Source organism: Heterodontus francisci, chromosome 3 (assembly GCF_036365525.1).
Source record: "Heterodontus francisci isolate sHetFra1 chromosome 3, sHetFra1.hap1, whole genome shotgun sequence".
In the NCBI taxonomy this organism is placed as follows: Eukaryota; Metazoa; Chordata; class Chondrichthyes; order Heterodontiformes; family Heterodontidae; genus Heterodontus; species Heterodontus francisci.
This window is the reverse complement of record NC_090373.1, coordinates 59,752,924-59,771,726: the sequence shown is the minus strand read 5'-3', so window position 1 is coordinate 59,771,726 and position 18,803 is coordinate 59,752,924.

Genomic DNA, 18,803 nt, shown 5'->3' with positions numbered 1-18,803 from the left:
AGCTCCTAGAGGTCACCGACCACAAGGATCCCAAGAACCCACATTCTAGCTGCAGCAGCCTCCACCTCCCATGTTAGGGAAGCCCTTACGTGAACACTAGAGTTTTGAAATCTTTGTGTCCTGCAGTAGCTGCTGAACATGCAATGTTGGGTGATATGGATATCACTGCTTGAGCAGATGTAGTTTATTGGAGGGTGGTAGGACTAGGGCAGATGCAGGGGAGGGGGGATTGTTCAGCCAAAGTGCTCTTCAATGAGCTGCTGCCAAAGAGCTCTGGCTGCAGAAAGGTATTGGACCCTTCCATTTCTTTGCCATCCTCTATGTCATCAGTGTAATGTTTCTCACATTGCTAAAGATTTTTGTCCAATGGTGGTTCCATGTGTTTTCCCATCGTGGGCAGAGCTATGCAGTGTGGATCGGATTACTATCATACAGGACACTAATTCTGGGCTGTGTCGCAAGAAGCCACCAGACACCAGGCAGCAGAGCCATTGCTTGAGGACTCAATTGTCTTCTTGATTTGGCCTCTGGTTGATCTGTGGATGTGATTGTAGACAAGTGTTGGTTCTTGAGGTGAGCCTTGTGCCAAGGATCTAGGGGAGAGCCCTTGTCCCAAACAGCCGGCCTCTCACTTGCTTGCAAGGGCAAAGAGTGGGGAGATGGAGGATTGCTGCATTATAAAAAGGGCACAGACCTACCTGACATGCTGCTTGCGATCATACATCAGTTGTGCATTAATGGAGTGGAAGCCCTTGTGGTGCATGAGAGCAGCAGGCTCATCTGCAGGAACTCAAAGAATGACATGGGTGCAGTCAATGAGGCCCTGCAATTGGGGTAACTCTGCAATCTGTCAGAATCACAGAGTCCGATCCTGCTATTTTCAGTTGTCCATGAGGAGCATGATGAAAGTGTTAGCAAACACGGCAACAGTCACCTGCTTGATGCAAGCATGAACTGCAGATGTTACAGATAGCCCCTGTTGCAGGCTGGAAGATGCCAGAACCAAAGAAGTTCAGGCTGCAGTGACCTTGACTGAAACAGATAATGCAGTACTAGTTGTAGCAGTGGGTTGTAGATCTTGCTTCAGGAGGCAAAATAATTCTGACAGCCTCCCTCAAGCAACACGGTCTCCTCAGAGAATTGCGGAAATGTAGTCCTGAGCCTAATATCTTTGTTGGGAGGGTAAGGAGTCCTATGAGCTCGCCTCCTTCTAGCTGGTCCACCTGCAGTTGTAGCTCTATTTGTTCCTTTCTCCTGTTTCTGCTGGTCTTCTTCCCCTAGCTAGAGTGCAATTGTCAGAAGGATTCTCATGTATTGAAAAAAGTACTTTGCTCGAAGCCCCTTAAGAGTTCAGGAAGTTGGACAGCTACTACAGGTACTTTAAACTAGCTAAAACCTCCTATAATCTACCAGCAAAATGTCTGCTGAGCAGTTGCAGCATTTTTTATGAGAATATGTGACTATTGCTTTAAGTAGCATGTAATAGCCACCTCCCAACTTGTGTTGCCCATGGTTTGGGGTGGGTTGAGGAAGTTGTGCTGACAGCACTGATTGATGTAAAAGTGACGTCAATGTTCATTGATCCCTATTAATATATACTTCTTTAAACATAGTTTTACATTCTGAAACAATTGATGCATGGTGGTTAGATCATCTTGGAAGACAGCTGTGTGGGCAGGAAATGCTATAAATAAGTATTAGAGCACAGCAGAAATATCTGCAAAAAATGTCTCTGCAGATACCTTTCAACAATCATGACTTGCAACAGCAAATCTATAAAGGATGGTAAGCTTCTTAATAAAGAGAATACAAAAACCATGAAGGTCAAGTACTCTAGAAATTGTGTTCAGGTAAATCGCAATTTATAAAAGTTAGAAGAATTTCTGCCTTTTTTCCTACCTATTTCTCCTAATTTTTGCCTTTACCCTTCCCTTCCTGCCTGCTTTCATCAAGGTGTTGACTCCTATAGGTATGTACTTCCACAGGAGCTGGGACACGAAATATTCCTCAAGTGGTCGTTCTTCATGTCTAAGTCCAGATATTAAAGCTCCAACTCGCTGCAGCGCCGCCCCTTTGTGGAGCCTCCCATGTGGCAGATGAGGATTGGAATATATGGCTCCCTGTAAAAATGAGAGTGCATAGAATTGGACGTAGCCCTTTGACTTAGGTTAGAATTTGGTTGGGAGGAAAGAGATAGAGAGTGGAGAATAAAGGATATGTACTCTGATTGGTGGAATATAATTAGTGGTGTTTCCCAGAGATCTGTTCTGGGTCCTCAACTTTTCACCATATTAACAATAACTTGAATGAAGGAATAATGAGTTGTATGTCCAAGTTTGCAGATGACACTAAGTTAGGAGGGACAGTCGGTTGTCAAGAGGACAGATGCAGGAACTGCCCACCCTTTTTTTCTCAACACCCAGAAACAGACAAAGTAGGATGGTGAATTCATGTGAATGGATTTCTGACCATGTTAGCCCCTGTTTGACCTGATAAAGCCTCGATTAATGCGCATTAAACTTGGAGCCAGCTACGTGGTAATGCAAATTACTAGGAATGAGTAAATTGAGGAGGGGTACTGCAAGTTTTCTAAGATGATAAGTAAATAATATTACAGATATTAATACCTGTAGGGTTTGTCCTTTTCAACATCAGCATGTTACATAATATTGTTAACTTAATTTAATCATGTGGTACTTTGCTTCAGTAAATCTGCTATGTTAGTGATGGACAAACTACTGTCCTGTTTGGGTTGCAGTCGGTCCTGCACTACCCAGAAGCAAACCAATAGATCATCTACTAGTATGTCAGTTGTGGCTCAGTGGAAGCATACTCCCTTAGAGTCAGAAGCTTGTTGGTTGGTGGTTCCACTCTAGGACTTCATCACAAATTCCAGGTTGAATCTTCAGTGCAGTACTGAGGAAATGCTGCATTGTCAGAGGTGCCATATTTGGATGAGGTGTTAAGCCGAGGTTCCGTCTGCCCTTTCAGGTAGATGCAAAAGATCCCAGGTACTATTTTGAAGAAGAGTAGTGGAGTTATCCCTGGTGTCCTGGCCAATATTTATCACTCAAGCAACATTCTTTAAAAAATTATCTATCATTATCATGTTGCTGTTTGTGGGAGCTTGCTGTGTGCACAAAAAGCCCTAAATTGGCTGAGGTCCTGAGGTCATGAAAGGTGCTATATAAATGCAAGACTTTCTTTCCTTTCTTTATGTACAAAATTAAACAATTCTGTAAAAAAATGCACCGAAGCCTGGGCCCAGAGTTGGAAATTTTACCTGGGATGTGGGGTTTACAGCCTGCTGTGATGTATTTTGTTTATGTGCGAGAGGTGCATCATGACAGCTGTAGAACCACAACATTCAGAGGACACTATGACAAACCACATCACTTCAATAGCCACATTCAAGGGCCTGGCTACCTGTGAGCAATGCCACAGGAGATCTACTTGTTGAGCGATATGGAAAGTGTGATAAAAAGGTTTGCAAGGTTATTAAAGAGCGTAGGTTCCAGAGAAACAAATGCATTTATGCTTAATTTGTGAGATCTTTTAACTCACTGTTTGATGGTAAAAATTGTAAGAATGTAGTTTTGATTAACACATCTGTCCCACTTTGAAGAAAAATAGGAGAGTGTACAGCACCATGACTTTGGGCTTAATGGGGAGTTTAACACTTAGTAATGTAAATAATTGCTGGCTGCAAAGTAAAAAAAAAGTTTATTATGCTTTTAATATTTGTCAGCACCAGGTGGTGCTTTACAGTCACAAGTTGATATTTAAATCACTGCAATAAAACACAGTTTTCTAGTAAGAGCTTGGATATGGGTGTATTTATGTTTCACCTGCTGCCCTCTTGTTTCAACCTCCCCCTCCCTAGTTGAGGGGCAGGGTGATGGATTTACTGTTTCAACAAGGGCTGTTTATTATTATTCGTGTATAGTAGTACATAAATTATATACCTATCCATAATACGAAGTCCAATTCAGCGACACAACCTAAATGCACATTATTTCTCCATCCAGAGGAACAGACTAATAGATTGTTATGATCATTCTCAAATCAATACACCCTTTCAATTATCTATCAAAAATTGCAATTTTTGGAGTCATAGAGTTATACAGCATAGAAACAGGTCCTTCGGCCCATCTTGTCAGTGCCGACCATCAAGCACCTAATTATTCTAATCCCATTTTCCAGCATTTGGCCTGTAGCCTTGTATGCTATGGCATTTCAAGTGCTCATCTAAATACTTCTTAAATGTTGTGAGGGTTCCTGTCTCTACCACCTCTTCAGGCAGTGCGTTCCAGATTCCTACCACCCTCTGAATGAAAACATTTTTCCTCAAATCCCCTCTAAGTCTCCTGCCCCTTACCTTAAATCTATGCCCTCTGGTTATTGGCCCCTCCACTAAGGGAAAAAGTTTCTTCCTATCTAAGCTATTAATACCCCTCATAATTTTGTATACCTCAATCATGTCCCCCTCAGCCTTCTCTGCTCTAAGGAAAACAACCCTAGCCTATCCAGTTTCTCTTCATAGCTGAAATGCTCCAGTCCAGGCAACATCCTGGTGAATCTCCTCTGCACCCTCTCCAGGGCAATCACATCCTTCCTATAGTGTGGTGCCCAGAACTGTACATAGTACTCCAGCTGTGGCCTAACTAGCGTTTTATACAGCTTCATCATAACCTCCCTGTTCATATTCTATGACTCGGCTAATAAAGGCAAGTATCTCATATGCCTTCCTAACCACCTTATCTACCTGTGCTGCTGCCTTCAGTGATCTATGGACAAGTACACCAAGGTCCCTCTGACCCTCTGTACTTCCTAGGGTCCTACCATCCATTGTATATTCCCTTGCCTTGTTAGTCCTCCCAAAATGCATCACCTCACACTTCTCAGAATTAAATTCCATTTGCCACTGCTCCGCCCATCCTACCAACCCATCTATATCGTAATGTAACTAAGGCTTTCCTCCTCACTATTTACAACACCACCAATTTTCGTGTCATCTACGAACTTACTGATCATACCTCCTATATTCACGTCTCAATCATTAATGTACACTACAAACAGCAAGAGTCCCAGCACCGATTCCTATGGTACACCACTGGTCACAGGCCTCCACTCGCAAAAACTACCCTCGACCATTACCCTCTGCCTCCTGCCACAAAGCCAATTTTGGATCCAATTTGCCAATTTGCCCTGGATCCCATGGGCTCTTACCTTCTTAACCAATCTCCCATGCGGGACCTTTTCAAAAGCCTTACTGAAGTCCATGTAGACTACATCAACTGCTTTACCCTCATCTACACATTTTGTCACCGCCTTGAAAAATTCAATCAAGTTAGTTAGGCGTGATCTCCCCCTAACAAAGCCATGCTGACTATCCCTGATTAATCTCTGCCTCTCCAAGTGGAGATTAATCCTGTCTCTCAGAATTTTTTCCAATAGTTTCCTTACCACTGATGTTAGACTCACTGGTCTGTAATTACCTGGTTTATCCCTGCTACCCTTCATGAATAATGGTACCACGTTCACTGTCCTCCAGTCCTCTGGTACCTCTCCTGTGGCCAGAGAGGATTTGAAAATTTGTGTCAGAGCCCCTGCTATCTCCTCCCTTGCCTCACATAACAGCCTGGAATACATCTCATCTGGGCCTGGGGATTTATCCACTATTAAGCCTGCTAAAACAGCTAATACTTCCTCCCTTTTAATGCTAATATGTTCAAGTATATCACAATCCCCCTCCCTGATCTCTACACCTACAATGTCCTTCTCCATAGTGAACACAGATGAAAAGTAATCGTTTAAAATCTCACCTATGTCCTCTGGCTCCACACACAGATTGCCACTTTGGTCCCTAATGGGCCCTACTCTTTCCCTGGTTATCATCTTGCCCTTAATATACTTATAAAACGCCTTAGGAGTTTCCTTTATCTTGCCCGCCAGTGTTTTTTCATGTCCCCTCTCCGCTCTCCTAATTACTTTTTTAAGTACCCCCCTACACATTCTATACTCCTGTAGTGCCTCTGCTGTTTTCAGTGCTCTGAATCTGCCATAAGCCTCCTTTTTTTTCCTGATCCAATCCTCTATATCCCTTGATATCCAGGGTTCCGTGGACTTGTTCGTCCTACCCTTCACCTTAATGGGTACATGTTTCTGTAAATAAGTCCAAAAAACCTGAAGGATATAATCTTTAGGAATGTATCACTGCGACATTATGGTCCTGTTACATCCAGTCAAATTTTCCCATGCTTTCTGAAGTGGCTTGTTGGAGAATTTTCAAAATGCCTCAAGATAAATTTAGATTATGCGAACTAGCCTTCCTAAGGACTGTGAACACATTCAGTGCTTTTTCAATAGCAACTCCAGTTTTTCATTGATATTCATGCTGGTGGAAATTTCTAAAAGGAAGTTGCAAAGGTGGCAAGAATAAAGATGGCTGGTGGCCCACTGAAATGTGGGACTTTTAAAGGTTTGTCTGTTAAATCTTCAATGAAGCGGCTGAATCTGTCTAATGTTTAAGACAGTAATAAGGCAGCTGAAATTGGTAAAAAGGCTGGATGCACCCTAGAGTGAGAATTGTACAACTCTACAAGTAGTCAGAGTGCTTTGTTCTGCTGGCAGCAGGCTGAGTAGGCACAGGATTAGTTTTAAGGGGATGATAAGACCCATCATGACTCTACTGGTCTATTTCTGTCTGGAAGGGCTGGAAACACAATATGACCAAAATTGTGCAAGTTAGTATCCCTTTGGGAATAGTTCTGCGAGTGCTCGGTAGATCTCCCAATCTGTTGGTGATATTCAGAGCTCTCTGGTCAGTCCTATAAAGCATTGGGTTCCGAAGAAGGGTCACTGACCCGAAACGTTAACTCTGCTTCTCTTTCCACAGATGCTGCCAGACCTGCTGAGTGAATCCAGCATTTCTTGTTTTTGTTTCAGATTTCCAGCATCCGCAGTATTTTGCTTTTATCCTATAAAGCATTGAGTGGATTTGTACATCACTAAGCTTATGCCATGATGCAAGTTGAGATCATGAGCCAAGTACACTGACACGTGCGATTGGCTCACATTGGTATTGCAAACAGGTAAATCAACTGCACTCAAAACCTCACAACACCAGCAAAAGGAACTTCTGCACATGCATAACAACAATATCTTGCATTTACATATTTATATGTTTTTAGTGTAAAAAACTCCCAAAGTGTTTCACAAATGGGAATAAATAAGAATGGATGCCAAGTCATGGAGGAAAAGGTTAGTAGCGGTAACTGAAAGCTTGGTCAAAATGTTTTTGAGGAGGCATTTGATCTAGAGAGAGGCAAAGAGGTTTAGTTCCAGGCAATAGGGTCAAGGCTCTGCCATCAATGGTGCTCTGAAAGGAGAGTGGATCAAAAAAGGTCAAGGTTTCACAAGGTTTGGCTCATCTTCTGTTTTGGAAGCTGGCCTTCACCGATGTCCAATCTACTTTATTGCATAAGCACAGGACAGCAGTTAATATAGGTCTCTTTCCTGAAACCCAGAGCTCAAATCAAAGTAAAATTAGCTTCCAAATGCCCCATGAGAACTACAAGAACAGGACTATTGTCTGGCACAGCAGCCTTGACAACATTTATTTCCCTGATATTCTTATCTGGTTAATTGAATTAATGAACATCAGTGTTTAATGGGGCTAATCTAAAACTATTCAGTTTGAAATATCTCTCTTGTCCTGAGTCAGAAGGCCAAGAGTTTAACCCTCGCTCCAGAGACTTGAGCAGATATTCTAGGATGGCGCTTCACTTGAGGGAATGCTGCACTGTTGGATGTGCCATCTTTTAAATGAGACGTTAAACTGAAGCCCCATCTGATCTGTCAAAAATGGAATCATAGAATCATAGAAAGTTTAAGGCACAGAAAGAGGCCACTTGGCCCATCGTGTCTGTGCCGGCTGAAAAAGATCCACCTATTCTAATCACACCTTCCAACATTTGGTACGTAGCCCTGCAGATTACGGCACTTGAGGTGCATATCCACACTTCTCTTGAATGAGTTGAGGGCTTCTGCCTCACCAGGCAGTGAGTTCAAGACCCCCACCACCCTCTGGGTGAAAGAAACTTTCCTCAACTCCCCTCTAATTTTTCTACCAATCACTTTAAATCTATACCACCTCGTCAATGGCTTCTCTGCTAAGGTGAATAGGCCCTTCACCTCCACGTTATCCAGGCCCCTCACAATGTTGTACATTTCAATCAGATTTCCCCTCAGCCTTCTCTGTTCCAGGGAGAACAACCCCAGCCTATCCAATCTTTCCTCATAGTTGTATTTTTCCAGTCCTGGCAACATCCTCGTAAATCTCCTCTGTACCCTCTCTAGTGCAATTACATCCTTTCTGTAATGAAGTGACCAGAAGTGCACACAAGTTGTGGCCTAACAAATGAGTTACACAGTTCTAGCATAACCCCCCCTGCTCGTATATTCTATACCTCGGCTAATAAAGGAAAGGATTCCAAATGTCTTCTTAACCACCTTATTGACCTGTCCTGCTACATTCAGGGATCTGTGGACATGCACTCCAAGGTCCCTCATTTCCTCCACACTTCTCTGTATTTTCCTATTAATCATGTATTCCTTTGCCTTGTTTGACCTCCCCAAATGCATCACCTCACACTTCTCCGGGTTGAATTCCATTTGCCACTTTTCTGCCCATCTGACCAGACCATCAATATCTTCCTGCAGCCAACAACTATGCTCCTCGCTATCTACCACACGGCCAATCTTTGTGTTGTCTGCAAACTTCTTGATCATGCCCCCTACCCAGTACTGAGCCCTGTGGAACGCTACTGGACACAGCTCTTCAGTCGCAAGAAGGTCGCACTACCTCAACCCTCAACCAGCATAACCAATAAAACATTATCTGGCCACTTATCTCTTTGATGTTTATTAAATCTTACTGTGTGAAAATTGGCTGCCTCATTTGCCTATATAACAAAGCAACTATGCTTCAAAAGTACTTTATTCGTTTTAAGATGCTTTGGGACATCCCGAGGTTGTGGAACACGCTATGTAAACGTGAGTTTTTTCTTTCTTTCACCCAGTAGAACAAAAGGCCAATGACAGCCCTAGGTGAAATCAGCTAATGGAGGATAGACCAGGGATTAAAGCAGAAACATTCTAGGTTTATGATCTAGTTCTACACATGCTTTGCCTTTACCCATAAGATACAGATGTTAGTGAGCCAGCTATGAAAGTTAGTTTGATGCAGCAGCAACAGGATTGTGTTCAGCCATCATATTCCTCTTTGCAGACAACAGAAAAACTCGGGCAGCCGATTTACATAGTTAAGGCCCCAATTAAGGGCGATTTTGCAGCCTCGCTGGCATTTTGCCAGCAGCAAAGTGACCGCCCATCATGTGCAGAGAAGGCCAGTTAAATGGAGGCGGCCTCCCCGTGGCAGGCTGGTGGGCCATTGGAGCCAAAGGCTCCATGCCCCAGTGACGGGGCCGCAGGCAGGATAGGCCACAACTGCGGCCCCTAGTCTGGGTAATTTGGAGCAGTCAAACACCCGGATATGTGATGCTGTCTTACACAAGTGGAAACCTGCTGCTTAGCACATGGCAACATATTTTCAAAGGACTCTCAATAAATTGCAGAAGTCGTATTGTGAATTGGCACTCATTCCACAGTCTTTCCTCTTGCCCTTTTGTTCCTGGATGCTGGAGAACTTGCTATGTGGCTTATTTAGAATAAAACAAAGGCAGGCATTTATATGATCATAAAAAGGACAAATGGAATCTTTGGTTTGTTTCTAGAGGTATTCAGGTAATGTTGAACTTGTACAGGGCCATTGCTGAGTTGTAGTTGGGAGTATTCTACGCAGTTTGGGTCACCCTTTTTGTAGAAAGTATATTAAATCAATGAAAATAGTGCAGCATAGATTCAATGTTCCCAAAGATGAGGAGAGACTTGAGAATTAAAAGGATTTATATTAGAGTTGAGGAAGTTAAAGGATGACATGTTAGAGATATTCAAAAATTATGAAGGGGTCATGACAGATTAACAGTCACTGATTAGAAAACATCCTGTTACACATAGGATGGTTTGATTGCAAAATTCTGTTACAAACTGTTATTAAAGCAGAGCTCATAAATTTTAAATGGGTATTAGCTGCTTGAAAAAGATAAATATTAACTGGTATGGGGCATGCGTTCTCATCCTTGTTCTCAAATCCTTTCATGGCCTTGCACCCCTCTATCTCTGTAACCTCCTCCAGCCCCACATCCCTTCAAGATCTCATGTGGCTGGGTGTCAAATCTTATTTGATTAACAGTCCTGTGAAGAGCCTTGGACATTTTACTACATTAAAGGTGCTATTGTCATGGTGCTGGCATTTTTTTTCGGAATAAACAGTTTGCCTTTAAGGCTTGCAAGGGATCAGTATTGCTTTAAGAACCGGCGAGCCTTAGGAGTTATAGGAAGGTGCATTTTTGTTGCCTTAAAAACAGCCAATTTGAGACTGCAATTCAAAGGGTGCATTCTCTATACCATGGAAACAACCACTGGGAGTGAGTTTCATGCGATACATTTGTTACAATTCTGTTTTGAACTGGCTGTTCGTGGAAGACAGTTTGTTCTAACAGAACACACAGGCACAGACAGTTGTGATGAGCACACCTGAAAAAGAGCTCTCAACCATTTAAACTGAAGGAAGAGGATTTTAGTCTGTTTAATTATTATCTCTCAAAATTAAAAAAAAGTCAAGCCAAAACAGAGAGATCTCTGGTAATTTAAATTGAAGAAAGTGAAGTTAGACTGTGACAATCTTTTATCCCTCAAAAAAACTCTAAAGTCCGATTGATTCTGTTGAAAGTGTTTGAAAGTCATTAATTGTTGAAATTCGCTGGAGAAGGAAAGCAACATCCTGTGAGGACTTTGAGCAACAGCCTGTGAGGACTTCGAGTAACATCCTGTGAGGACTTCAAGCAACATTGGACTGTAAATTTGCAAGGACTCAAATTTTTTCGACTTTAAGAATTTAAGTGTTTAAGAATTTAGTTCTGTGGAGGCGATTTGTGGAGCGACGGGATTGAATTGTCAGTGTGTTTCTCCCACCACAATCAAAATCGTATATTTTGATTGGGGGGCTATGACTGGAGCGGTCGGTCATAACATATTTATTGGGGGCTCGTCCAGGATTTGAATAATATATTAATTGGGGGCTCACTCAAGATTTTAATCAGATATTAATTGGGGTTCTGGATTTGAATCATATCTTAATTGGGGGCTCGCTTGCAGTTGAATTATATTTAATTCGGTGGTCGCGTCTGGGATCAGAATCAGACTAATCTGGTCATCTCTGGGATAACATATATAAATTGGGGTCTTGCGTTAAATGATATGCTAGCCGATCTGTGGAGGGACAGGATTGAATTGTCAGTGTGTTTCTCCCACCACAATCAGAATCATGTATTTTGATTGGGGCCTTTGGACAGGTCGGTCGTAACACCCTTAATTCAAGAATTAGCAGTAGTGGTTCCCTCCACTCAATTAACCAGTTAAGTTAGAAGCATTGCTTGCTACCTGCATTTGATCGATCCTGCTGCACATGTATTAAAGTATCCTGTGAGTTTATTGCTTTCTGGGCAGTGCCTATGATCACTTGTGTAGAGCAGTGTGATGACAGTATTGCTGCTGACTTGAGTGTCAGAAATTACTGTTGTGCTATTTCACTTTGCCAATACTGGAGAACATCCTATCATCCTGCCTAAAAATCTGTATGAACATAAAGCAATGGGATCTATGAAGTCTTAGAATCATTCCATCATGGCTGTCTGTAATTATTGTTCAAATGAATTGAAGTTGGCCATTGTTGCATCTTGGATTTTGGACCCTAATAACGCTGGACAGCACTGGGAGCACTCATGAGTGATGCTCCTGTTGTACCTATGACCTGTGTCACTGAAATAGCCATTGAAGATGCCACTGAGATTTAGATCATAGTACATTCCGGCACAGAAACTGATCATTCGGCCATCAAGTCTGTGTCAGTGTTTTTCTCCCGACGAGCCACCTAGTCTAATCCCACTTTCCTACAACAACAACAATTTGCATTAATATAGTGTTTTTTTTATTCATTCATGGGCTGTGGGCGTCACTGGCTATGCCAGCATTTATTGCCCATCCCTAATTGCCCTTGAGAAGGTGGTGGTGAGCTGCCTTCTTGAACCACTGCAGTCCATGTGAGGTAGGTACACCCACAGTGCTGTTAGGAAGGGAGTTCCAGGATTTTGACCCAGCGACAGTGAAGGAACGCTGATATAGTTCCAAGTCAGGATGGTGTGTGACTTGGAGGGGAACTTGCAGGTGGTGGTGTTCCCATGCATCTGCTGCCCTTGTTCTTCGAGGTGGTAGAGGTCGTGGGTTTGGAAGGTGCTGTCGAAGGAGCCTTGGTGCGTTGCTGCAGTGCATCTTGTAGATGGTACACACTGCTGCCACTGTGCGTCAGTGATGGAGGGAGTGAATGTTTGTGGATGGTGTGCCAATCAAGCGGGCTGCTTTGTTCTGGATGGTGTCAAGCTTCCTGAGTGTTGTTGGAGCTGCACCCATCGAGGCAAGTGGAGAGTATTCCATCACACTCCTGACTTGTGCCTTGTAGATGGTGGACAGGCTTTGGGGAGTCAGGAGGTGAGTTACTCGCTGCAGGATTCCCAGCCTCTGACCTGCCCTTGTAGCTACAGTATTTATATAACTACTTCAGTTCTGTTTCTGGTCAATGGTAGCCCCTAGGATGTTGATAGTGGGGGATTCAGCAATGGTAATGCCATTGAATGTCAAGGGGAGATGATTAGATTCTCTCTTGTTGGGGATGGCCATTGCCTGGCACTTGTGTGGCGCAAATGTGACTTGCCACTTATCAGCCCAAGCCTGGATATTGTCCAGGTCTTGATGCATTTCTACACAGGCTGCTTCAGTATCTGAGGAGTTGCAAATGGTGCTGAACATTGTACAATCATCAGCGAACATCCCCACTTCTGACCTTATGATTGAAGGGAGGTCATTGATGAAGCAGCTGAAGATGGTTGGGCCTAGGACACTACCCTGATGAACTCCTGCAGTGATGTCCTGGAGCTCAGGTGATTGACCTCCAACAACCACAGCCATCTTCCTATGCGCGAGGTATGACTCCAACCAGCATAGAGTTTTCCGCCTGATTCCCATTGACTCCAGTTTTGCCAGGGCTCCTTGATGCCATACTCGGTCAAATGCTGCCTTGATGTCAAGGACAGTCACTCTCACCTCATCTCTTGAGTTCAGCTCTTTTGTCCATGTTTGAACCAAGGCTGTAATGAGGTCAGGAGCAGTGTGGCCCTGGCGGAACCCAAACTGAGCATCACTGAGCAGGTTATTGCTAAGCAAGTGCTGCTTGATGGCACTGTTGATGACACCTTCCATCACTTTACTGATGATTGAGAGTAGACTGATGGGGTGGTAATTGGCCGGGTTGGACTTGCCCTGCTTTTTGTGTACAGGACATACCAGTGCAATTTTCCACATTGCCGGATAGATGCCAGTGTTGTGGCTGTACTGGAACAGCTTGGCAAGGGTGCGGCAAGTTCTCGAGCACAGGTCTTCAGTACTATTGCCGGAATATTGTCAGGACCCATAGCCTTTGCAGTATCCAGTGCCTTCAGTCGTTTCTTGATATAACACGGAGTGAATCGAATTGGCTGAAGTCAGGCATCTGTTATGCTGGGGACTTCAGAAGGGGGCCGAAATGGATCATCAACTCGGCACTCTGGCTGAAGATTGTTGCAAATGCTTCTGCCTTATCTTTCGTACTGATGTGCTTGGATCCCCCATCATTGAAGATGGGGATATTTGTGGAGCCACCTCCTCCAGTTAGTTGTTTAATTGTCCACCACCATTCACGGCTGGATGTGGCAGGACTGCAGAGCTTAGATCTGATCCGTTGGTTATGGGATCGCTTAGCTCTGTCTATTGGATGCTGTTTATGCAGTTTGGCATGCAAGTAGTCCTGGGTTGTAGCTTCGCCAGGTTGACACCTCATTTTGACGTGTGCCTGGTGCTGCTCCTGGCATGCCCTCCTGCACTCTTCATTGAACCAGGGTTGGGCTCCTGGCTTGATGGTAATGGTAGAGTGAGGAATATGCCGGGCCATGAGGTTACAGATTGTGGTTGAGTACAATTCTGCTGCTGCTGATGGCTCACAGCGCCTCATGGAAGCCCAGTTTTGCATTGTTCAAAATCTATCCCATTTAGCACGACCAACCACTCCAGTCAAAGCCCCCAATCAAAATATATGATTCTGATTGTGGTGGGAGAGATGCACTGATAATTCAATTCTGTCGCTCCACAGATCGCCTAACATATCATTTAAAAAAAAATTTCCAAACTAAAGAAAGCCCCAACCAAATTGTACCATCTATTAACCCCCGAATGAAGCTAACCAAACCAGGTGTCTTTAAATCAATAAATTAACTCTTTAATTAGAAGAACTAAATTCTTAAACACTATGAAGATATATACAACATTTAAAATAGAAAAAATTAGAGTCCTTGCAAATTTACAGTCCAATGTTGTTTGAAGTCCTTACAGGATGTTGCTTGAAGTCCTCACAACATGTTGCTTTCCTTCTCCAGCGAATTTCAACAATTAACGACTTGCAAACACTTTCAACAGAATCAATCTGACTTTAGAGTTTTTTGAGGGATAAAAGATTGTCACAGTCTAACTTCCCTTTCTTCAATTTAATTTATCAGAGATCTCTGTTTTGGCTTGACTTTTTTTTAATTTTGAGAGATAATAATTAAACAGACTAAAATCCTCTTCCTTCAGTTTAAATGGGTGAGAGCTTTGTTTCAGGTGTGCTCATCACAGCTGTCTGTGTCTGTGTGTTCTGTTAGAACAAACTGTCTTCCACGAACAGCCAGTTCAAAACAGAATTGTAACAAATGTATCGCATAAAACTCACTCCCAGTGGCTGTATCTATGGTATCGAGAATGCACTCTTTGAATTGCAGTCTCCAAATGGCTGTTTCTAAGGCAACGAAAATGCACCTTCCTATAACTCCTAAGGTCTGCCGGCTCTTAAAGCAATACTGATCCTCTGCAAACCTTAAAGGCAAACCACATATTCCGACCATGACAACTCTGCCCGAGCGGAATGAAATGCCATTCCTGAAATGCGCTTCATTACAATGGGTAAAAAAAAAAGAAATTGAAAAAAACGCTAACATTTTTTTTCATACATTTTCATACACATTTCTTAAAAAAAAAATTTAGACTACAGCAACATGTTCCACCAGAACATTTCAGCTTTAAATTTTCAAAAGGTTGTTCCAATTAACCCATTTTAAATTTATAAGCATAGTCTTCTAATTGTTTCGTGTTTTCCTTCCAAGTGTCCCTGTTGTCCATCACCTCAGCCAGGTGAGCTGCACAGCTAGGAGCACTGACCACTACTGGGTTCACTATTCTCTGAGAAGTATCTCGAGTACCCCTTAACCTATGTGGCATCACACGACACTGGAAAACCCTGTCCAGCGTAACAGAAGCTGATTTTTTCTTACCCTGGCGCGTCAAAGGAATTTGACAGTATCCCTCCGACACATCTGTCTCTTTAAGGCACATTGCGTTACCCCACTGTGTCTATACAGTCCTTTAAATAAGAACTTGGGTCGGAGTCTGCCTTCTTTACCACATTGACTTTTCTAGAGTCCATGCAAGTTTGAGCCATCCCACCAGGTTTAGTCATTAAGACCCTCTGTGAATTCCAGCTGTCCTGACTGGGTTCATCTGAGCTGCCCTTCAACATGCATTGTACTTCTGCTTCCACTTGGGCCTGTCTGTCTGGACCTAAGCGACAAGGATGTCATTCTAAAGGAATGGCTCCCCCTATACCCACATCATGTGTGGCAAAGGTTGTACATGCTGGCTTATCCCTACAAACTTTTTGAAACATTGTGAAAACCCTGGTTAGGACTCAATGCTGTTTTGCCTCTAAGTGTAAAAGCCTATGGTTTAATTTTCCTAGCCATTCTGCATTCGCTATTGGATAGTTGGAGGTTCACTCTGAGAATTTCCTAGACCTACTTCTGCCCTCATCCTCACTATCCTTTTCCTTCTCCACAGTCCCGATTACCTGACATACCTGTACTGGCTTATACTCCTCCCTATGGTAATATGGTTTGAGCAAATAAACGTGACACAACCGGTTCTTCATCCGGTGATCAGGGGTGTCAATCAAGTAATCTACCTTACCCACTCTTTTGATCACTCTATATGGATCACTGAACCATGCTTTCACTGGTTCTCCCTGTGATGGTAACAAAACTAATACCTCATCCCCTGGTTTTATGGTAGGTTGTGGTTTTCCCACCATTTGACAGGTGTGGCATGCCCTACAAAATTGTCTCACATCCTTTGGAAGACCGGGCCAGTAATAATGTTTGCTTATGTATGATTTGGTCTTCCGAGTTCCCCTATGTCCTGAAAAAGGAATGTTGTGTGCTAACCTTAATAATCCTTGTCGATATTTAGGTGGTACTACCATCTGTTCAACAACTGTCCAGTCTGTGTCGGCAGGTCTATGAGGTGGTCTCCATTTCCTCCTCAAAACCCCGTTTGCCATATAATAGCCTTCTGGAACTCCTTTCACCTCAGCTTCTGACAGAGCCGTCTGTGCTATTCGGTATATCTTTGGATCATCTTGCTGTGCTGCAGTGATAGATGATCTGTTAAACATCTCATTTGGATTATCTAAATCACCAAATAAGGTTTCAGATGCCTGATTATCTATTTGTGGTGCCCCTTTTACCTCCGACAATGGATCCTGTTTAGCCATTGCTCGGGTAACTACACACAGGAAATATTCTTGGAACTTGCTCCTGTAATTGCTCCGTTTCCTTAATTTCACATGGTTCCTCTGTAACCATAGGGGAAAATGATATTTTTGATCTTGCCAAATCGCTTCCTAGGAGTAGATCAATTCCCTTCACTGGTAAACTGTGGACCTCACATACAGTTACTACCCCAGTTATTAGGTCACTCTCTAGGCATACTTTATACAAAGGTATGGGTATACACACTCCGCCAATTCCATTTACTAAACCTTTAGCGTTCAGTGCGCTCTCTGGTGGAAACCTTTTATCTTTTCCCAGCAAAATTGTTTGGGTTGCTCCAGTATCCCTGAGTATAATGATAGGTCTTCCTGCCTCACTTACAGGATATGGAGTTACTCTCCCCTTTGATAAAAAATCATTATAACTCTCAGGTAGTTTCTTCTTAACCTCTACACTCCTTTTAGTTTTAGTATCTGGTTTCAATTCACAGCTGTTGTTAAAGCTATAGCCTGCTTTGCTATACTCTCAGTCAGAGTCTTTTCCTCTGTACTAACTTTGTGTACCCCAACAAGTCCTATGGGTTTACCTCGCAATTTCCAGCACTCTGAACAAAGATGACCTGTTTTGTTGCAATGATAACACTTTGGCTTGCGAACCTCATTTCTACCCTCAGCACCTTCCTTTCTGACCTGAGGAGGTGATCCTGGGGCGTTCCCAGCTGTTCCTTCTTGTCCCTGGCTACTTGCCTTCCTTTCACTCTTCCACTTTCTATCCTTCTTGGGTTTATGGGGGTGACGGACAAAATATGTTGGCTTATTCACAAGCTCAAAATCATCAGCAATCTCTGCTGCTTGCCTAGCTTTCAAAACTTTCAGCTTATCTATATGAGTTCTCACTACTGAAGGAATGGAGTTTTTAAACTCTTCTAAGAGAATCAATTCTCGGTTCTCATACGTGGTTTCTATCTTTAATGCCCGTATCCAACAGTCAAAATTAACTTGCTTCACCCTCTCAAATTCTAAATAAGTCTTCCCAGTCAATCTCCGTAAGTTCCGAAACTTCTGATAATAAGCTTCGGGGACTAACTCATACGCACCGAGAATAGCCTTTTTTGCCATCTCATAATCTGTAGAAGCCTCTTCAGAAAGCATGGCGTAAGCTTCATGAGCTCTGCCTACCAGCCTGCCCTGCATAAGCAATGTCCGGCTTTCTTTCAGCCATTTCATCTGTTTGGCTATTTTTTCAAAAGATATGAAAAATGCCTCTACGTCCCTTTTCTCAAACTTAGGAAGAGCCTGTATAAATTTAAACAACTTCTCACCGGGTCCTGATCTAAATTCAGATTCTTCCCAACCCGAATTTCCCCTGTATTTAAGACTACCCTTTGTCTAAGTTCCATTGCTTATAATTTAAATTCCCTCGCTTCTCTTTCACTCTCTCTCTGAAGTTCAAGTTTTCTTAATTCTTTTTCCTGCTGAAGCTCCAGTTTTTTCATTTCTAACTGAATCCTAGCCAATTCCACTGCATCACTCTCGGACCTATTACCATCATGTCTCTCATATTCGCTTTCTTGTTCCTCGTATTGCCCCTCATCTGTATTAACCTCATCATCTTCTTCTACTAATTCCAGATGTTCAGCTATTAATCTAAATTGCCCCTAGTGTAGGTAGGTGGTAGGGAATATGGGATTACTGCAGGGTTAGTATAAATGGGTGGTTGTTGATCGGCACAGACTCGGTGGGCTGAAGGGCCTGTTTCAGTGCTGTATCACTAAATAAAAAAATAAATAAAAAATAAATAAAATCCAATTATTCCTGCTTTTTTGGCACCTGATTTCAATTTCAACCCCAATTTCACTGCCAATTCTTTTAATTTGTTCTTAGTTAAAGTTATCAAGTCACTCAGGGAAACATTCTGCTTTCCCAAAAACTCTGCTACAACCATTAATGCCATAAC